The following is a 6,684-nucleotide window of genomic DNA, read 5'->3' on the forward strand; positions in this document are numbered from 1 at the left end:
ACAGAGGAAGGGTGATTTGAATCGCCCACAATGTATCTGATGGGCTGTATCTCCATTTGCCCACTTTTGAAAATCCTATAATGAGGGGAGTACGTGTTTTGACAAGAATTATAGTGTATTTCAGAGTAGTTAACCTAAATTTACCTGTGTTTTTTAACTGTGATTTTCACCTGTTACCTGATTATATAATGATGGTAACTTAAACATATAAAGAAAAACTTATTAATAAAAAAAATAAATGCAATTAATTACAAAAACATATATATATTAATTGCATTTATATATTTATAATGAACTAATTATCTTAAATAAAAGATTTTATCATTATTTATATTAACAATAAAATTTAACCAATTTACAATGATCATATGTGACAATGTCCAGCAATATTAATGACTGAATAGTTGTGTTGCCAAACAATTACCAATTTACAGTAAACCAATGTGATGTTAAGTACTCTGCCACTTCACGCAATATATATGGAGAAAACCTTCTTCACTTGGAGTAAAGATAAAAATCACTGAAGAAACTCGTGTATGAACTGTAATGACATTAATAATATTGCCATTTACTGTATCTTAGATGTTGTATAAATGTAGATATGTCTTTTATAAAAAAAAATAATAATTCTAAATGAATTGTTTCCATATCATGAATTGTTTAATTAAAATGTATTGATATGTTTCGCATAATGTATTTAAAGTAACATATTGTAATGTTATGTAAAATATGTCTTATACATGTATGAATGAAGGGATTTGAAGTGTAATATTTTCCATAAAATGAAATTAATGTAATATTAGTCTTACAGGTAACAGATATATATATCTCTGTTTCCCCACTTTCTACACAGGTAAATGACTACAGGTAAAACACAGGTAAAATTAAAATGGAACAGACTATAATTGGTTTTCCTTTGTTCTCCTATAACGACACTTTTCTTTGAACTTTAAAAAGTGAGCAAATGGAGAACGCCCCATCTGATGATATTGGGCTAAAAATGTACATTTTACAAAGAATTAGCATTATCTGGCCTTAATATTTGATGGAGGTATATGTGTATTTGTGTGTCAGCCTGCATAGAATCGTTGCAACTGGTGTAATAACCACATCATCATGGGAAAAAGTCTATCAGTTAGCAAGTTTAGTGTTTTGACAATGTTTTGAATACACAAATCATCAACCAAATGGACAGTTACACTCAGCAAAGGAAGTTGTAAATAAACAATCTGTCTCATTTTTCTTTTTCCAATGATTTATAAGAGTTAGTTTATGTAATTTAATTTTCTGTTGCAGACCTGAAAGGGCAAACATCCCATGCTCTCAGCTTCAGCAGCTGTTTTAATGCATGGGATTCCTGTCAGTTTAAATGTTTATTTATTTATGTTTATTTCCTGTCAAAATAGCATTCAGTTGAAGCTGATGGCCATATACATATCATGTCTGAAACTTTAAAGCTAAATTGCAGACACAAGTTTTGAGGGGAGTGAAGTTCTCACAGAGGTGTTAGTGAGGGGGGCAACCTCTGAGGAAGGAGATTTCATTTAGAGGAGGGATTCCTGAGTTATAAGAACTAGGATGTTAGGGAGAAGGAATCCTCACCGAAGTGTTTTATTAAACAGCACTGGTGTGCTTAGGGGTATAAAGTGGTATTTTAGGGAGATCCAATTCAGAGGTTGGTTGATAAGAGGAAATCTCATAAGAAGAGAGACTAGAGTTTTCCTGACAGACAACAGCGAAATGTGGAACCAGAAATTGGACAACAAAAATGGAAACTAAAGAACTCATGACATAATTCATTATATATGCTGTACAATATTCACAAGTACCAATAAAAGTCATATGAATGTCCTTTAAACACAAAATACTGGTGACTCTATGTCCTATTGTTCATGGTATCATTTGGGATTAGTGATGAACGGACTCTTTATTAATCTACTGTTGTACTAACTAAGTTAAAGTGAACTTTCCCTGGCTGAGTCTGTAATAAAGTGAACTTTCCCTGGCTGAGTCTGTATTAAAGTGAACTTTCCCTGGCTGAGTCTGTATTTAAGTGAACTTTCCCTGGTTGAGTCTGTGTTAAAGTGAACTTTCCCTGGCTGAGTCCGTGTTAAAGTGAACTTTCCCTGGCTGAGTCTGTGTTAAAGTGACCTTTCCCTGGCTGAGTCTGTATTAAAGTGAACTTTCCCTGACCGAGTCAGTGTTAAAGTGAACTTTCCCTGACCGAGTCAGTGTTAAAGTGACCTTTCCCTGGCTGAGTCTGTGTTAAAGTGACCTTTCCCTGGCTGAGTCTGTGTTAAAGTGACCTTTCCCTTGCTGAGTCTGTGTTAAAGTGACCTTTCCCTTGCTGAGTCTGTATTAATGTGAACTTTCCCTGGCTGAGTCTGTATTAAAGTGAACTTTCCCTGGTTGAGTCTGTATTAAAGTGAACTTTCCCTGGCTGAGTCTGTGTTAAAGTGAACTTTCCCTGGCTGAGTCTGTATTTAAGTGATCTTTCCCTGGCTGAGTCTGTGTTAATTATAAAGTGAACTTTCCCTGGCTGAGTCTGTGTTAAAGTGAACTTTCCCTGGCTGAGTCTGTATTAAAGTGAACTTTCTCTGGCTGAGTCTGTGTTAAAGTGACCTTTCCCTTGCTGAGTCTGTGTTAAAGTGAACTTTCCCTGGCTGAGTCTGTGTTAAAGTGAACTTTCCCTGGCCGAGTCTGTATTAAAGTGAACTTTCCCTGGTTGAGTCTGTATTAAAGTGAACTTTCCCTGGCTGAGTCTGTTTTAAAGTGAACTTTCCCTGGCTGAGTCTGTATTAAAGTGAACTTTCTCTGGCTGAGTCTGTGTTAAAGTGAACTTTCCCTGGCTGAGTCTGTGTTAAAGTGAACTTTCCCTGGCTGAGTCTGTATTTAAGTGATCTTTCCCTGGCTGAGTCTGTGTTAAAGTGAACTTTCCCTGGCTGAGTCTGTATTTAAGTGATCTTTCCCTGGCTGAGTCTGTATTTAAGTGATCTTTCCCTGGCTGAGTCTGTGTTAATTATAAAGTGAACTTTCCCTGGCTGAGTCTGTGTTAAAGTGAACTTTCCCTGGCTGAGTCTGTATTAAAGTGAACTTTCTCTTGCTGAGTCTGTGTTAAAGTGAACTTTCCCTGGCTGAGTCTGTGTTAAAGTGAACTTTCCCTGGCTGAGTCTGTATTTAAGTGATCTTTCCCTGGCTGAGTCTGTGTTAAAGTGAACTTTCCCTGGCTGAGTCTGTATTTAAGTGATCTTTCCCTGGCTGAGTCTGTATTTAAGTGATCTTTCCCTGGCTGAGTCTGTGTTAATTATAAAGTGAACTTTCCCTGGCTGAGTCTGTGTTAAAGTGAACTTTCCCTGGCTGAGTCTGTATTAAAGTGAACTTTCTCTGGCTGAGTCTGTGTTAAAGTGAACTTTCCCTGAATGAGTCTGTGTTAAAGTGAACTTTCCCTGGCTGAGTCTGTGTTAAAGTGAACTTTCCCTGGCTGAGTCTGTGTTAAAGTGACCTTTCCCTTGCTGAGTCCGTGTTAAAGTGACCTTTCCCTTGCTGAGTCTGTGTTAAAGTGAACTTTCCCTGGCTGAGTCTGTGTTAAAGTGAACTTTCCCTGGCCGAGTCTGTATTAAAGTGAACTTTCCCTGGTTGAGTCTGTATTAAAGTGAACTTTCCCTGGCTGAGTCTGTGTTAAAGTGAACTTTCCCTGGCTGAGTCTGTGTTAAAGTGAACTTTCTCTGGCTGAGTCTGTGTTAAAGTGAACTTTCCCTGAATGAGTCTGTGTTAAAGTGACCTTTCCCTGGCCGAGTCTGTGTTAAAGTGAACTTTCCCTGGTTGAGTCTGTGTTAAAGTGAACTTTCCCTTGCTGAGTCTGTGTTAAAGTGAACTTTCCCTGGCTGAGTCTGTGTTAAAGTGACCTTTCCCTTGCTGAGTCCGTGTTAAAGTGAACTTTCCCTTGATGAGTCTGTATTAAAGTGAACTTTCCCTTGCTGAGTCCGTGTTAAAGTGAACTTTCCCTTGCTGAGTCTGTGTTAAAGTGAACTTTCCCTGGCCGAGTCTGTATTAAAGTGAACTTTCCCTGGCTGAGTCTGTAGGAAGCAGCTGTAGTATTTTAACAGGTGACATATCTAATTATTTAACTAAATTCAACCCAACAGTCTCCCGATAATATCAGAGAAACAAAATCATTGAAAAAAATATGACTATTCCTGTTAACCTTATTCATTTAACTATGATAAAATCAGGAAAAAAGCTATCAAAGCTGTCATATATCAAAGGTCATTTGACCATGGGCTCTACAAAAAGTAATTTCTGTCCAAAGGATGGCCCTGAACTTCGGGTTGGCAGGAATCTTCACTATAGTATCCAGTGAAGGGCTATAATCCACAACACTTGATAGTGTTGTTGTCTAATGTCAATAAAAGTCTATAGATCATGAGGTCGGGGAGATAGAACTGGCAGTTTTGGGGAGGGATCAGAGATCAGTTGAACTGATAAACTGGTGTTACTACCATTACTCCTGTATCAACAATGGACAATAGAGGTAGACTACACCATAATCTCCTGTTACCTGTAATCTTACAAGGGAGGTCACTCAGGTAAACATACTTAATATATAGGTGTCTATTCTCGACACAAAACCATTAATAATGTAGACATTTATTTTTCCTGGTGCTATTTAAAAGAAATGATAAAAAAAAAAAATGCAGGGTATTCATTGTGTTTTCAATAATAACACCATGTCACATCATCTTTGACCTCACATCAAATTTATCACATAAATTGCAGGACAGCTAGACTTGTCTCATCCTTATCTATGGGCGTATGAAGTATATGTAGAAGTGGACAACAGCCAGATGATATGCAGAAAACACAGACATTGGTCTAACTTCATAAATCATCTAACTCCTGAAAATATGGTAAAATAAGATTAAATGTGTTGTGTAACCTCTATATCTATCAGTAGTTACATGCATGTATGGTATTTTTCCTTTTATCTAAAGCCACATACACCCGAACAACCTAAAATTCTAGTTGCACACGTGTATTAATGGCAATCCAAGATGCTCATTCACGTTCTCCCAACATTAAAATGACCACTGGCCTGGACGCTTGACCAGGGGAGTCCTTGAGACATCAGTGTATAAAAATAACTCGTCGCATTTATATTTATAGCGAGACTTGTCACGGAGCCGAGAATGAGGCTATAACAACGTGCACTGCACATAAACTACACACATGGCCGTTGTTTACATATCGAGCATACGTGAACTTTGCCTAATAATGCTTTAATTTAAACATATTCTTTATTTATCGAGGGAACAAAAAAGGAAGAATATTTTTATCCGGCAATGAGTTACTTCCCTTGTCAACATATTCATACTTTTATTTCATTTTGACAGATTCAGTTTGCATTAATATAAACAAGATCACTGATGTCACTTATGTAGGAAAACAAAATCTGTTATGATGAAAAGCAAGGTTAAATTGATAATAACCCTTTATTATATTGAATATTATTTAGCAAAACAACAGAATGTCACACTCACACATTTCATTAAATTTTCTAAATCTGATTTTTAATTTTTCTCCTGTCCCGTCCCGTCCCAGCGATGCAATGCAACTAGCTTAAATTTCAGGAACTTCTGATTTGATCCTCACCAAACTGTATTTCAGGGTGTCAAGTGGCAGTGTTTATGTCTTACAGACATTTCCTAGTTTTCTTCATTTTTAAGAGGAGCTCCCGCAACAGACATATGGTTCGAGTCTCTGGATTTTAGCTGCAATAACCTAATTGATAGAAATATTAGGAATGTGGATTCTATCTACATGTAGTTCCTTATAAAGTTCTGCTATCACTGTCAAATGTGCGGAACAGAAAAAAGATAAAACAGTCTTTTACTTCATGATAGCACAAACAATACTCTCAAAACAAACAGCTAGGGAACAAACCAGCAGGAACTCTTAATCCAAGTAACTACAGGATCCATTTGGACTCCTCTTGGTGCACTAATAACACGGATTATGGGTAAAGGGAAATAACCACAATACCACAACCCACTGTTTTAGTCCAGACAACTGTATAAAGCTCAAAGTTCTGATAAGTGGTTAATCATTCCAGAGACATGTATCAATATGTCCCTGGTCATTTCCATTTTGTAACGGTTAATATTACAACAGGTCATGCACATATTTAAATAAAACTATTACTGTATAGTATGCTAGATCCAATTGTTTGAAATTAGTACAATTTAGAAACTTTGAAAGTATGCCATTTCTTTTCCTTCAATTTCATAGCTATAAATTATTGGCCACTAGCTAAAAAAGACTCCATTTCATTAATTTGGTTTAAGTGTTACGAAGCATTTTGTTTTAGACCTGGCTATTATTATTTTTCATTTCATTTTTTTTTTTTTTAATTTAATAGATCTAGATCTAGATCTAACATCTTTGTTACGTAAGGAGTAAAGTCCAATCCAACCTTATTATTTGATAAATTTGTTAGCGGAAGAATCGTTTTAAAGTATCCTCAATGTACGAAAATCATCACTGTTGTAGACTTGCGTTGATTACAAGGCCTAGTGGTCTACTGCATAGGCCTAATATTAGAGTTAGTAACTAGGACCTGCTGCTGTTTTCAGAATTACCTCCCCTGCTTGCCTTTCTTTCTTCGGTCCGTGTAACAAGTGGCAACAT

This window comes from Pecten maximus, chromosome 1 (genome assembly GCF_902652985.1).
Source record: "Pecten maximus chromosome 1, xPecMax1.1, whole genome shotgun sequence".
NCBI lineage: Eukaryota > Metazoa > Mollusca > Bivalvia > Pectinida > Pectinidae > Pecten > Pecten maximus.